Source organism: Tamandua tetradactyla, chromosome 18 (assembly GCF_023851605.1).
Source record: "Tamandua tetradactyla isolate mTamTet1 chromosome 18, mTamTet1.pri, whole genome shotgun sequence".
NCBI lineage: Eukaryota > Metazoa > Chordata > Mammalia > Pilosa > Myrmecophagidae > Tamandua > Tamandua tetradactyla.
The window spans coordinates 22,290,687-22,306,351 of NC_135344.1; the positions used below are offsets into that span (position 1 = coordinate 22,290,687).

The window sequence follows — 15,665 nt, forward strand, 5'->3', positions numbered from 1 at the left end:
GTCCACAAGCCAGCGACCTTTAGAGGTGAAGAAGGAAAATGCCTCTCGGGGAGCTTCATGAAACTGGAAGCCAGGAAAGGAAGCTAGCAGATGACGCCGTGTTTGCCATATGCTCTTCCAGCTGAGAAAGAAAACTGTGACTGTGTTTACCATGTGCCTTTCCAGATGAGAGAGAAACCCTGAACTTCATCGGCCTTCTTTTGAACCAACGTATCTTTCCCTGGAAGAATGCTTTTGATTGGACATTATTATAGACTTGCTTTAATTGGGACATTTTCTTGCCCTTAGAACTGTAAACTACCAACTTATTAAATTCCCCTTTTTAAAAGCCATTTCATTTCTGGTATATTGCATTCCAGCAGTTAGCAAACTAGAACAGCTGAAATCTTGAAAATACTGCTGAGAAAAATTAATGGATACTTAAATAAATGAGTGATTTACCATGTTCATGAATTGGAAGATTCAAATTGTTGTGGTATATTCATCTATATTTCCAATGATAAAATCCTAATCAAAATCCCAGCAGGTGTTTTTGTAGACATTGATAAGCTGATCTAAAATGTATGTGGAAATGCAAAGGATCTAGAATAGCCAAAGCAAACCTGAAGGAGAACAATACTGGAGTTCCAATACAACCAGATAAGATTCATTACAAGGTAACAGCATTGAGACAGTGTGATGTTGATGCACTGATGAAAAATAGAACAATTAAACTGACTGGAGTCCAGAAGAGACCCCAAAATTCTAAAAATGTCTTAAGGGCACATAGCAAATATTACAGTGACATCTCCAGCCTGATCTTCCCCTCCTTATTCTTTAAAGTACAGAATGAACCAAATTTATGAGAAAATAAGTGAACCATATTCTCCTCCAACAGCACTCCCTTTCATTGGTTTAATTTAAAGCAGTGGTTCTCAAAGTGTTGTCTCTGGACCAGCAGCAATACCTGGTGACTTGTTAGAAATGCAAATTCTCCAACTGCCCCAGACCCACTGAATCAGAAACTCTGGAGGTGGGACCCAGCAATCTGGGACTAAGAAGCCCAGTGAGTAACTCTGAAACAAACTAAAGTTTGAGAACCACTAATTAAGAGCAGTAGTTTCAAACTTAGCTGTACATTGGAATTACCTGAGGAGCTCAAAAAAATACAGATATCTGGGTCTTGTCCTCAGATCCTATAATGTCACTGGCCTGGGGAATATAAGGACTTATAAAAGTTCTACAGGTAATTCTAATATGCAGCAACATTTGAGAACCACTTATTTTACTCCTAGCCTATGAAAATAGATGTAAAAACAGGTTGGTAAATAGGCGCCAGTCACTGGGCTGGAACCTAAGAGGCACTTAATAAAAGAAACCAAGTGCAAGCGTCCTTCCTATAGAGACCCTGGTTATAGGTGAATATAGTTGTTCAACACCTCTGACTCCTGTGGGTTGTACTGAATCCCGTACTCCTCCCCTCAGCATATACTAGGATGTACCCAGAGTACAATCATGGTGGACGTCGACTGAGCTAATGGTAGCACTTGAAGAGAATATGTGGAGAATGATTAAACATGATTCTTATATTTATTTTTTCGTTGATATTTGGGAGTAAAGTTTTTCCTAATCAATGGATGTTGGCACCTTGGTGTGTAACAAGCAGAAGCATATTTCAAGATACAGATCCATGTCCTCATCTGTTGCCCCTAGCAGCCTTAGGTGGACCCTCACTGAGCTTCCAAAGCAGCTCTACTTTAACATAAATGAGGCCATTTTCCAGGTAATGGTTAACAGAGTTCATTTTATGCATCTCTGCATCTCTAGGGCTCAGAAGGCCTTCCAAAATGCCTGTTGAATAAGTCAGGGGATGAACTATGAAAGGCACTCTCAATCTCCAAGTGAGAACATGCATATTTTTTCAGCAGCCACAAAACAGAGATTTATGACTTTCGGCAATCCAGGAGCTATAAAGTGGGTTTACAAGCTGAGGACTGAGATTATTTCTTCTTGTTCTCAAAACCTTCACAACACTGTGAACATAATTAACAGCACCAAATTAAATATGTGGTTAAAAAGGGAAATTTTATGTTACCAGAATAAATTTTTTTTTTAAATCCATGGGACTGTATGTATAATACAAGCCATGAACCCTAAGGTGAGCCATGGACTGCAGTTAATAGTACAATTATTTTCTTATGTGCCTTAATCATTTGTAAAAATGTGCCATACTAATGCAAGGTGTTAATAATAGGATGGTGTTATGGAACCCTCGTATGTTTTATGCATGATTTTTCTGTAGACCCACAAACTTCTCTAATAAAAATTAGAAAATGAAATGACCATGGTCATTATAAAAAAAATAATAACTGATCTTTAGCAAACTAAAAGGTTGAAATTGTTTGCTAAAAAAATTAAGTCCTGACCATTTAGGAAAAGGGAAGTGGGATACACTTACATCTTCTCAAAATCAATACAATGAAAAGACAACCTACTCCTCAGGAAAGACTGCCTCTGTAAGTGTGTCTGTGTGGGTGTGAGCACACGTGTGTAGGAGGAGTGATGGTGAAATACAAAAAAGAGGAAATCTGTTGCAAATAACCAAAGCCATTGGCATACTTTCTTAATAATTTACTTAGAACTTATATTCTAATCACATCCTCTAAAAAAGTGGTTAACAAATGTGGTGGTTTGAAACTGTATGTACCCCAGAAAAGCATGTTTTTAAAGTTAATTCATGTCTGTGGGTGTGTTTCCATTTTAAGAAGGAGCTTATGATAAGGCTACTGCAGTTAAGGTGCGACATACCTCATACAGGATGGGTCTTAATCCTCTTACTGGAGTCTTCAATAAGAGAATGAAATTCAGACACAGAGAAAGCAAAGGAAGCAAGAAAACCCGGAAGAGAAGAGAGAGACCAGCAGACGCTGCTGAGTGCCTTGCCATGTGACAGAGGACTGCTGAAAGCCCAGGATTGCCAGTAGCCGGTCTTCAGGAAGAAAGCGTTTTGATAATGCCTAGATTTGGACATTTTCACATCCTCAAAACGGTAAGCTTGTAAGCTGATAAATTCCCACTGTTAAAGCCAAAGCATTTCATGGTATCTGCTTTGAGCAGCTTAGCAAATAAAACAACAAACCTTTTTTAAAAGGTCCGGAGAGTAATTATTTACGTTTGTGAGCCATAACATTGAGTGTTTTAACTAGTCAATGGTAACTTTTATCCCAAAATCAGTCAGAGACCATGAATCAGTGAATGGTTGTGGTTGTATTTAACTTACAAAAAACAGGCAGCATGCCAAATTTAGCTCATTGGTCATGTTTTTGCCCACCTCTGATGTAAACACATTTCCATTCCTTTAAGTCATGTTTAAAGACAGGGCCTAGATTTTCAGCTTCCAAATACCAAGGGCTTGCTAAGAAAGAGCCACTCCTAACTTTCTGCCCACAGCACTTGGCTACAGCAGTCTAAGGTCAAAACACAAAGCAACGCAAAGCATGCCTTTTCACCCCCTGAACCAGAACTTGCCCTGTGCTTCTTGTTTGTTTCTCACCTTCCATTAGCACTCATCTTAGTTTTTCTTCCTTTTAGAATCCAGGTTTTCTTAAAATGTAGGCTGTAGACCACTTAAATCAGAAGCACTCAGAAACACTTATTAAAAAGGAAAATCGCCTTCATCATTTTACTAAATCAGAATCTCTGGATATAGAGTCCAAGAATCACGTTTAGATCAAAGAGGCAACTATTACGATGCTGTGAAGTTTGCGAATCACTGCTAACCTACCACACTCTCTCCCAGCACCATCGCACATTGAACGTATCACTTGCATGTAACCAAGAGTTTGGGGAGTTTCTCATAAGCTGGATAACAGATTTCCTTCCACTCCATTTCTTATATTTTCATGTTGCTCTAATATTGTTTACGATAGTGTCTGTAGTTCTTCTCTGTATTTAGAGGATAGTAACCCTGATAGATGTAGCATAATAGAACAAACCCCAACTTGAGAGCCAGGTGGGTTCAAGGCTGCTCCACCCCTGTGGGCACGTTACTGAACCTCACTAGGTCTATTTGTTTAACTTTAAAATGAGGATAGAAGTAAATGCAAGATGTTGGGAAGATAAAAATAATATAAAGCATACAAAAGCACTTAGCACCTAGCAGCATCCAATAAAGGTTAATGGTTCCTCCCTGCCTTTCTTTTTCACTTTATACATGTAGTTCAGATGCATGCTTCCTTTCTTTCTCCTCTGTCAGCTCTCTAGTTAGTCCCAGCCCTCGTTAGAGCTCTGAAGTCTCCGCTTAACTGTCTCATTCATTCATGTGTTCAACAAATATTTATCCGGCATCTGGGAAAGGCTGGACACTGGGGTATGTCCTTGCAAATCTAGTGATGAGAAAACACACAGACCCTGCTCTTCTGACGTTTATAGCACAGTGCGGGAGATAGACTATATATAATTAATACATACATAGTTATTAATATATATATAACATTAATTATATATATATAACTCACATAATTAATATATAAACTCACCAATGAATTTTAGTGCTGGTTTTCAATGAGGGGGAGGGGTTTGCGTGCACACACACACACACACACACACAGACACACACACACACACACAGACACACACACACGGGACGTTTGGCAATGTCTAGTGACATTTTGGGTGGTCACACCTGGTGAGGCGGGTACTTCTGGCATTTGGTGGGAAAAGGCCAAGGATGCTGCTAAACATCCTGCAGTGCATGCACAGCCCCTCCACAACAAAGAAATAAAGAACCCAAAATATCAATGGTACTGAGGTTTAGAAACCCCAAATTAGACATATAACATATACTATGAAGGAAAAGGAAACAATAAGGAAACAAATTTGCTGGATATAGAAGAGAGCCTTCAGCAAGGCCTCCCTGAAGAAGTGAAATTAAGGTAAGTCCTAAAAGATGAACAGAAGTTCACCAGGTGAGGGGGCGATGAGAGTACAAGTGCTCGGAGAAGTGCATTCACTCAGGCCTTGTGCTTTTTAGACAGCTGGGTTCTAAAAAGAGAAACAAGGTAAGCATGACTGATTCACTTGGCAAGGGGAACGTGGGTTAGGAGGAGGCAGACGAGAATAGTGAGGGCCCTTCATACAGGATCTTGGATGCTGTGTTAAATATTTTTTATCCTAAGGGTAAAAGGAAGTCATTGAAGGGTTTTTAGCTGGACTTGACATAATGTAGGTTTTAAGATTAAACTATATGAGTAATAGAGAACGAATTTGGGTCAGGAGGAGGTAGGGTGAGATCACCAGGAGTGGTTGCAGTATGTCAGAGGGTGGAAGTAGAGATAGAGAAAAGGGGAGAACTCAAAGATATGCTGTGGATTCACTGCGGGGGTCGGTGAGGGGGGGGAGGAGTCAAGGATGACTTCCAGGCAGGGTTGGCTTTTTGGACGTGTGCCCTGGCAATCACACAGAACCTATCACCTAAAGGGGCCTCATACTTGGTATTCTGGTTTGCTAGCTGCCGGAATGCAATATAACAGAAACAGAATGGCTTTTAAAAAGGGGAATTTAATAAGTTGCTAGTTTACAGTTCTAAGGCTGAGAAAATGTCCCAATTACAACAAGTCTATAGAAATGTCCAATCAAAAGGCATCCAGTGAAAGATACCTTGGTTCCAGAAGGCCAATGAAGTTCAGGGTTTCTGTCTCAAATAAGAAGGCACATGGTGAACAGAGTCAGGGCTTCTCTCTCATCTAGAAAGGCACATGGTGAACACAGTCAGGGTTCCTCTCTCATCTGGAAGAGCACATGGAAAACATGGCATCATCTGCTAGCTTCTTGTTTCATGAGGCTCCCTGGGAGGCATTTTCCTTCTTCATCTCCAAAGGTGGCTTGCTGGTAGACTCTGCTTCTTGTGGCTATGTCGTTCTGCTCTGCTCTCTCTGAACTGCTCTCATTCTCCAAAATGTTTCCTCTTTTATATGACTTCAGAAACTAATCAAGACCACCCAAATGGGTGGAGACATGTCATCACCTAATTCAGCTTAACAATCACTCTTGATTAAATCACATCTCCAGGGAGATGCTCTGATTACAGTTTCAAACATACAGTATTGAATAGTGAATTAAATTATTCTGCCTTTATGAAATGGGATTTAGATTAAAACATGGCTTTTCTAGGGGACAAACATCCTTTCAAACCAGCACACTTAGTTTAATGCTCAACCGTCATCATCTTGAAATTCCTTACGATTTTTTAAGAAGAGGGTCTACATTTTCACTTTACACAGGGCCCCACAAATCTAGCCTATACCAAGTTTTCTCAGGATTCTCAAAAATATATGAAGATAAAGCAAGGACTGATTTACCTTGAAGCTTTACCATTATGTGTATTTGCAAAGAAACATTCCAGATATTAAGTCATGAAATTTTGACTAATTTCAAAAAGATTTTTGAAAGAAAATATTCTTTCTCAAGTCCTAGACAATCTTCCAAAATATAGTCAAACTACAGTCATATTATCTTTCATTACTAAACGATTTATCCAAAATTTATTAAGCCTCTGTTATGTAAATAGGCATTGTGCTAACCATGAAAGACACAAACACGAATAACGAAAATGCCCTTAACAGAATTCCAAGTCTAGTAAGGAAGACAGAAAAATGCCAAGTATTAAATACAATGATACAAAAAGGTAAGAGAACACAGTAAGAGTCAGAAAATTCTAAAAGAAAAAAAAAAATTTTCCCAAAGCATCTAACTAGTAAGTGATTAAGGTGGACTTGAACTCAGCAGCACATGACTGCAAATCCACTAACTACCCAGCAGGGCCACTTGAAAACTGGTCATCTCCCTCTTCCAGGTAATACAAAGCTATAGTGATGAGGTACTTGGTTGCTACGAGTTTATCAGAGTAAAATCTAGCATTTGCTAGCAATATTAGGCATACTATAATAAAACTATGATTTAACAGGGATAATCTAATGGGATACTGGATTTAGGACAGAGATCTATCTCTTGCTTGCCAGAATATGACCTAGACCTTCTTAGATCAAAGCTGGCAAGAGCTAACTGCCTTTCTCTAAAGGGAAGCAAAGGAGAACAGTAGGTAAGCAGACATGGGTTTGAATACTGGCTCTGCTGTTTAGTAGCTGTATGATCCTGGGTAAGTTGATTAATTACTGAAAACCAGGAGGTCTGAATCCTACTCCTGGCTTTGACACTATAGCTAGAGAAAATCCCATAAAAGTTCAACCAGGATATACTAAGCAATGAAGGTTCCTAGAGACAGTATCTAGGCTATTGTCTAAAATCAACATACGGCTTTCAATCTATAAATGAAAAAATGTGGACATGACTGTGAAAGTGATGACCTGATAAAGGTAGAACCATTATAAAAAATAAAATAGACAGCTCACACTAATTAAGAGTTGGTTTGATGAGTGTAAGAGGTGGAAAGAGCCTAAAGAATGGAAAACCTCAGCACATCTAGTTCAAACTAGTGACAGTCAAGAGAAAACCGTTAGTCTCATTAAAAGGGAAGGCCTGTACTTCTTTAGGGAGCTTCATGTAGAAAAATTAAATTCTAAAGGACTGTGACTATGGTCGTTGATAGAAGCCAAAAGAGTACAGGCTGCCTCTCATTTGACCAAAAGATAATTTGGAGTTTACCAAGAGGAGTTTCTACTCCCCTCTAGAGCCACAGGCTGGGGCCATTCATCATTGCAGAGAAGCTGAGGTAGTAGAATGAACCCTCTAGACAGATTCTCTCTCTCATATTTATTTAATGCTACCCTAAGCCTTAGGGCCATGAGTAGCATTAAATAAATATAAGCCTGCATGCTGAACCTAAATTAAGCACACATATTACATGTGTCTTCTCATCAGGTGTGCTGGTTTGAAACTGTCACATACTCGCAGAAAAGCCATACTTTTCGTATTAGTTTGTTAGAGTTGCCGGAATGCAACACACCAGAAATGGAATGGCTTTTAAAAAGAGAATTTTTTAAGTTACAATTCTACAGTCGTAAGGCCATAAATATGTCCAAATTAAGGCATCCAGAAAAAGATACCATGGCTTGAGGAAGGCTGATTTGGGAAGGCAGGTGGCTGGCGTCTGCTGATCCTTGTTGCCAGTTAATGGCTTCCAGCTTCTGATGCCAGTGGTTTCCTCTCTAAGTGTCTCTGAGCCTTCACTTCCTCCAGGACACAACTCTGGGTTCTGGTTTACTTAGCATCTCATGGGAAGGCACATGCCAACATGTGTTGGGCTCTGCCTGTGTCTAGAAATCTATCTGCTCTTTCAGTTTGCACTCCAAGCATCTCCAAACATCTCTATCTCTGTCAGCTCAGAAGTAAGTGTTCTCTAAGCTTGTCTCTGAGGTTTCTTCAAAATGTTTCCCCTTTGAAAATACTCCAGTGAACTAGTCAAGATTCACCCTGAATGGGCAGAGCCACATCTCCATCTACTCCAAAGATCACACCCACAATCAGGCACGTCACATCTCTATGGCAGTAATCCAATCCAGGTTTAAACCCTAAGCAGTGGGTCTGGCCCCACAAAACTGGATCAGGATTAAAACATGGCGACTCTGGGGTACATAACAGTATCAAACTGGCACACTGTTTTAATCTAATCTTTAATCCAATGGGTACTGACTTATTGTGGATGGGATCTTTTGAATAGATTGTTTCTACGGAAATGTGATCCTGTCCATGCAAGGTAGGTCTTAATTAGTTTACTGGAATCCTTAAGAAAGCCAACATAGAGAGCAGACACCTAGATAAAAACATTTGCAGATGTTTGGAGAGCTGATAGAGAAAGCTACTGGAATCAGAAGGTGAAAACAATGTAACCCAGGAACAAAGGACTGGGAAATGCCAGCCATATGCCTTCCTAGCTGACAGAAAACCGAAGACATGATCAGCCTTTCTAGACTGAATGTATCCTCTTGTTAGTGCCTTAATTTGAACATTTTCAGAACCTTAGAAGTATAAACTTGTAACTCAATAAAACCCCTTTGTAAAAACCAATACATTTATGGTATATTGCACTGGGGAAGTTTTAGCAAAACAGAACATTAGGTAAACCAAAGGCAAAGTGCCTGAAACAAATTGTAACCACATCTGTGACCTGAGTCACTTCCTTTACTTCACTGGCAAATCTGCTAAATACTATATGCTCCTTGGGCTGGTCAGGGCAAAATACATTTACTTATACTGTAAACCTTCTGCACTGTTACTATTTCATAAAATAAGGAAAACTAAGTTTCTTCCAGCTCTAAACCTCTACCGGCACAGAAGTTACTGAAGTTAATTGCACCTCCTCTGAAAACCCAACTGTTAAATGCCCAGAAATTTTATAAGCCAGTTGTTATTAAGCCATGGATAATTTGAAAATTACTGTGTTTGAAAAATTTACAACACAGAAATTGGCAAAGGCTAGAAAACAGGTGTTTGGTTTGGTTTTTTTTAGGGGGGATGGGGAGAGAAGAGCTAACTTACCAGTATGCTACTAAATATGAGACATTTAAGCAAAACTTGTTCATTTTGTAGGTGATGTGTTAAATACTCTAAGAAGGTGGGATTTGAAATATGGGGATCCATTTTTTGTTTGCAAAATAAAATACATGAACACTACAGACATTTAATGAGCAGAAACTTGCTATTATAAATATCCCACAACGCATGTGATAGTTTCTCCTAATGAAGTGTTCTAACCAAAACATCAACAGCAACCCAATTTCGAAACAGTACAATTTATCCAACCTTATTCTAACATCAACTTTTAGTTGCCTTCTTTGAGCCTCTACAGGAAATTACACTTGCATGAAAATTATTTCCTATGGAACTGACATATCTGTTGACAATTTGTTCATTACAAAATGCAATGCCCTAAACTCCGACCCCCAAGTTCAACTTTTCCTTTCTTCTTGAATCTCACTTGCTTTGTCTCATTGCTATCTTCGTGCAAAATCATTTATCAAAAATTCCTTTACCCTTGTTGTACTGGGATAGTCAGTGCTGGGATGGTACTAGGCTGCAAGAAACAGAACACCCAATTACTAATAGTTTAGAAACATGATTTTTTTTTTTTTCCCTCTCAGCACTCATGGTCAGGAGGTAGACAGCTGCTGGCTTCGTTTCAGCGGTTCACGGATATCAGTTCTGTAGATGCGTGGTGCCTTCCTGTTACAAGTGGCTTCTAAAGCCCCAGCAACCAAGTCCACTTTCTAAGCAGGAAGATGAATCAAATCAGAAAGGAGAAGCATCTGTATCTAAAAAGCAAAGACTTTCTGCTTATTCCGCAAGGGCCCGACTCTCTCACATGACCATCTCAGCTACAAGAAAGACTGAAGTGAGACTTCCTGTAGTAATAGAAAAGCAAGGGGAAGGGGGCTGGAATCGGTGATATGAAAACCAATAGCAGTCTTTTTCAGGCAGAACCTTTCTGCAGAACTTCAGGTAATATTGAGATACAATAGAGAAATATTAAAGGTAGAGAAATAGGCTTACTTGGCATGGATTTTTTATTATAAAACAATATCTCTTAGCCACAGGTCAGTTGGCACACCGTGGGCACCCATCCAGTATTCTTTTTTCCATTTTAATTCATTCTGAAGATCCCTGTGAAAAATGTCTACTCAGTGCAGTTCACAAACAATTCCTAATTTCCTTTCCTGTTTTCCCCCTTTTTCCTTTGGGTCTGATTACAAAATAGGGATATAGTTTCATTTATCTCCCCTGGAGACAATGGATGGTGAGTGGGATGATTACTCAAAACCTCAGTTGAAAATAGCATTTTTGCACTTTGTATGGTACAAATTAATTTGGTTACACAACCACCTGACAGTAAGGCCCATTCATTTTCTCCAACCTGGAGAAGAATAAAATATTTCCGCACATTTTTCTTATCCATCAGTATCAACTTAATCTTTTGTTATCACGGACACTGTACTCAAGAGCTTGGAAATGTGAAAAAGAAGATTGTGCTCTGATTGTTAAATGTCGAAAGCAATGGGTAAAGAAAATAACTTCCTAAGTCATGCCACTGAAGGAGATACAACCTTCCGGTGAGTCATCTCACTGAATGATTTAGTATATTTAAACAAGGAATACATCAATTAAAAGCCATGGATGCATGAAACAAAAGAGATATAGTAGCAAACACTGACAGCATGCACCCCAGTACTCACCAGGAGTACTTACAAGGACATTCTCCCAGTGGCATTCAATTTCTACTATGAAAAAGGATAGGGTTATGTCAGCCATTAACCATTTGATTCCCTTTGGTTCATACCAAACATCTTAGAGATTACCTCCAGAGAAAGAAGGCACAGTTCAAGGGGACCTTGGATGTCAGAGCCCTAACTTTTTAATTTTTTTTATTTTCAAAAATAACATATAGGGCGGGCCACGGTGGCTCAGCAGGTAAGAATGCTTGCCTGCCAAGCCCGAGGACCCGGATTCCCGGTGCCTGCCCATGTAAATAAATAAATAAATAACATAACATAACATAACATATAAACAAAAAAGCAATAAATTTCAAAGCACACCAAAACAGTTAGTTACAGAAAAGATTTCAGAGTTAAGTACGGGTTACAGTACCACAATTTTATGTTTTTCCTTCTAGCTGCTCCAAGACACTGGAGACTAAAAGAAATATCAATCTAATGATTCAGCAGTCATATCATTTGTTAAATCCTATCTTTTCTATTATAATTCCACCTTCTCCTTGGATCTTTCTCCTAATCTTCAGGGGTATTTGGGCTATGCCTATTATAACTTATTCATATTAGAAATGGCTGTCAGTAATATGGGATAGGGGGATGGAACTAATTGATGTTCTGGAGAGGCTTGGAGAGGATTGCCCCTCTGGGTTTAAGGATTTATCGGCCTAGGAACCCACCTGGAGGGTGAAGATTTCTGAAAGTAATCATAATGCATGGAACTTTTGTAGAATCTCAGATACAGTTCTGGATGTTCTTTAGGGTTGGCAGGAATGGTATTGGTTAGGATTTGGCAAACCACAGTAAATAGCAATATCTAGTTGAAACCTGCATTAAGAGTGGCTTCCAAAATAGTCTCCTGACTCTATCTGAACTCTCTCAGTCACTGATACCTTATTTGTTACAATTCTTTTTCCCTTTTGGTTAGGAAGGCATTGTCAATCCCACGATGCTAGGGCCAGGCTCATCCCTAGGAATCATCTCCCATGTTGCCAGTGAAACTTTCACCCCTGGATGTCATGTCCCATGTAAGAAGGAGGGTAATGACGCTACTTGGTGAGTTGGGCTTAGAGAGAGAACCTTAAACTTTAGAACAGTCATTCTCAAACTTAAGCTTTCACTGGGAGTGCCTGTTAAAACATAGATTGCCAGGCTCTACCTGTGAAAACCTGACTCAGCAGGTCCGACATGAGACTTCAGATCTGCATTTCTAACAAGTTCCCAGACAAAGATAATGATGCTGGTCTGGGGACCACACTTTGAGAACCAAGGTTCTAGTTAGAGATGGTAGGATGCTGACAGAATTATACCTAATGACCTAGAAATTCACATGTGAAAAAATGGTCAGTTACCAGAAAAAAAAAGTATAGAACTGGGAAGAAGTCTTCAAGAGAGAGTGAAAGATTTACGAACCATTACAAGGAATAACGAGCACATAAACAAAGCTGAAGTCCTGACATCAGGGAACTGAATTATGGTGACAACTTTTATTAAGCAATAACTATATGCTAAGTACTGAGCTATGAATTTTGTATGTATTTATTCCTCCTAAAACCTTGTATATTCGCAACTTCTATTACTTCAGGTTTACAGGGGAAACAACAGACTCACTTATCCAGTAAGCGCAGAACCGAGGGTTTGAAATCACAAAGCTTAATTGCGAGAGGATGCCACTCGGCATTCAAATTATTAAACTCCATCATTTTGGCATGAATCTCATTCAAAAGTATCCATATGGGGTTCTTTCTGAGGTCAATGCTGAGAGCTTCTCCCTAGGCATCATTCATATTTTCTCACCCTCTGTGATGACAGCACTGCACTGAAAAAGAGAAAAGTATGATAGATGTGACAGGACGGGGCAGGGTGAGATAAGCTGGTTTCTGTAGGAGGGCTTCACAGCTTAGAGCATGCACCATTTACAGCTGCCCCTCAGCCTCTCATAGCACTCATGTTTCAATGAGGTGAACGCCAATTCTTTCATTTACAATCAGGGGGAATACTCCCTTACAGTGGCGACAGGAATATTTATATTTAACCTCCAGAGCATATTCTTCCAGTAATCAAAGTACCTAGCAACCAAGTTAGTATCCAGAATGAAATCTGTTGAGCAACAAATCAGCCTAGAGAAAGTAAACTGAGGTGCCAATATTGAGCCAGCAGAATGATATGGCCAGGGCAGGTGTTCTCAGCCAGCTGCCACTCTGACAGATGAAGCATCCATTTGCATATTTAGATCATCTAAATGATAAAAAGCAGGCAACCACTCCCCACTACATGGGACATGACATACAGGGATGAAAGTATCCCTGGTGTAGGAGATGACTCCCAGGGATGAGTCTAGTCCTGGCACCATGGGATCATCGACGTCATCCTGACCAAAAGGGGGGAAAGAAGTACAACTAATAAAGTATCAGTGGCAGAGAAAGTTTATATAGAGTTCAGAGGTTACTCTGGAGGTTACTCTTACACAAGCTTCAGTTAGACATTCTACCTAGATATAACCAACCAGGACCATTCCAGCCAATCCTAAAGGACACCCAGCGCAATATATAAGATTCCACAAGGGTTCCAGGCACTAGAGTAACTTTCCAGATGGGTCCTGGACCAGACAAGTTCTGAAACCCAGAGGGCCCAGCCTGTCCAGAACATCAGATAGTCTCCTCTCCCTACCCCATATTAGTGACAGACCCTTCCAACATGAAAAAGTTAGAATGATCATAGCCCAAACACCCCTAAAGAGAGGAACAGAAAGATCAAAGGTGATGGTGGAGTTATACACAGATAGGATTTAACAAATGAATATGAATGCTGAATCATTAAATTGACATCTCTTTTAGTCTCCAGTATTTTAAAGCAGCTAGAAGCAAAAACCTAAAATTGTAGAATTGCAACCCACACCACTCTGAAATATGTTCTACAACTAACTGTGGTGCTGTGCTTTGAAATTTATTGCTTCCTTGTGTGTGTGTGTGTGTGTGTGCGTGTGTGTGTGTATATATATATATTTTTTTTTTTTACAAAAAAGTCAATTGTGATGATAAAAAAAAAATTGTGCCTTTTAGCCTCCTATATTGTGGAGCAGCTAGAAGGAAAAATCTGAGAGGATCGTACGGTAACCCATAACAAACTCTGGGATCTGTAACTATTTGCTGAAGAGTGCTTTGAAAACTATTGCTTTTTTCTCTTTGCTTTGTATATGTTATATTTTACAATAAAAAAATTTTTAAATAAAACATTGTGTTTTTAAAAAAAGGAGACAACCACAACTCACAGGTGTTTTATAGGAATATTTAGAAAGGAGCAGAAGAAACAAAAATTGTAACTAACATTAGAAAGAACATCTCAAAGAAAGATGTTGTTACACTTTGAAAGAAGGAAGATATCACAGGCATTTAAGTGACAAATATAAAAATGTTTAGGCATTTGGTTTAGAAATAAGCTTCAGTCTTCTGGAAAATTCAGTAATATAATAAAGTGAATTCCCATATGCTATATATTAGAATATACACTAAGAAACATACTAAGAAACACACAACTAACTGCAAACCCCCTGGTGATGGCTCAACTGGCTCTACCTTCGATAAACAAAAAGATTTGTAAGAATGCTAAATGAACAGCATAATGTTTAACACAGGTACTTATCTAAAGTAAAGAAAAGCTACCTGTAAAGCTAAAACTGTACTCCAACAGATGTATCATAGAACAAATGGGAACGTACAGAGGCAGCATAATTTGCCATTGTGGTTATTTTAACTTTTTCTAAAAGGATAAATATATCCTCGGTGAGTATCAAAGCAAAGAACTGTGTTCACATATGAAATCACATACTTTTAAAGATGTTCAAAATATCACTTTCCAAATACATTTATATATAACCCAAAGCACTGTTCAATAATATTAAAATTTGGAAATGTTATCATCTAGAATTGCCATATTGAAATGATGAAATGTTAATTAATGTAAAGCAGTTACTAGATTAGCTCTATTAATTTCTACTCTTCATCCCCAGAGCACAATTTAAGAACTCCTCATTCTAAGTTGCTACTACAACAAGAATCACCCACCTATGAAGTTAGTTATCTTTATATTCTTGCTGCATAAAACACATATATCGTTACACACAATGATCACAAAATTCAAAATTTATGGGAATAACCCGAAAAGATTTTTTTTAAAGTCAATAAATTCGGCCTCATCAACACAGAGATCACACACAATTTTTCACTGTTATAATTCAAAAAGTGTTTCAAACTCCATAAATACACACTTTTTCCTTTAAAGCATATAATTATTACTTTTAAGAGTATCTTTATTAATAGAATTTCCCCAAATATAACCAAGAACCTTAGAAAAACACCCCCTAAAATTAAAATTTTTTTTCACAACATGGAATTAAAAAGCAAAAAAAAAAAAAAAACTTTACAACTGCACACAGATTGTACATATGTTACTAGAATAAATTTTTTT

The 15,665-nt window shown here is 38.7% G+C and overlaps 1 long non-coding RNA gene across 1 annotated transcript in view; it reads right to left on the minus strand.

The window, feature by feature from the left end:
- Positions 1-11,197, minus strand: part of LOC143662001 (uncharacterized) — a 79,147-nt gene extending 67,950 nt beyond the window's left edge. The window contains exon 1 of the long non-coding RNA XR_013165078.1: positions 11,179-11,197. This is a non-coding gene — a long non-coding RNA (uncharacterized LOC143662001). The remainder of the gene's footprint in view (positions 1-11,178) is intronic.
- Positions 11,198-15,665: the final 4,468 nt, after the last annotated feature.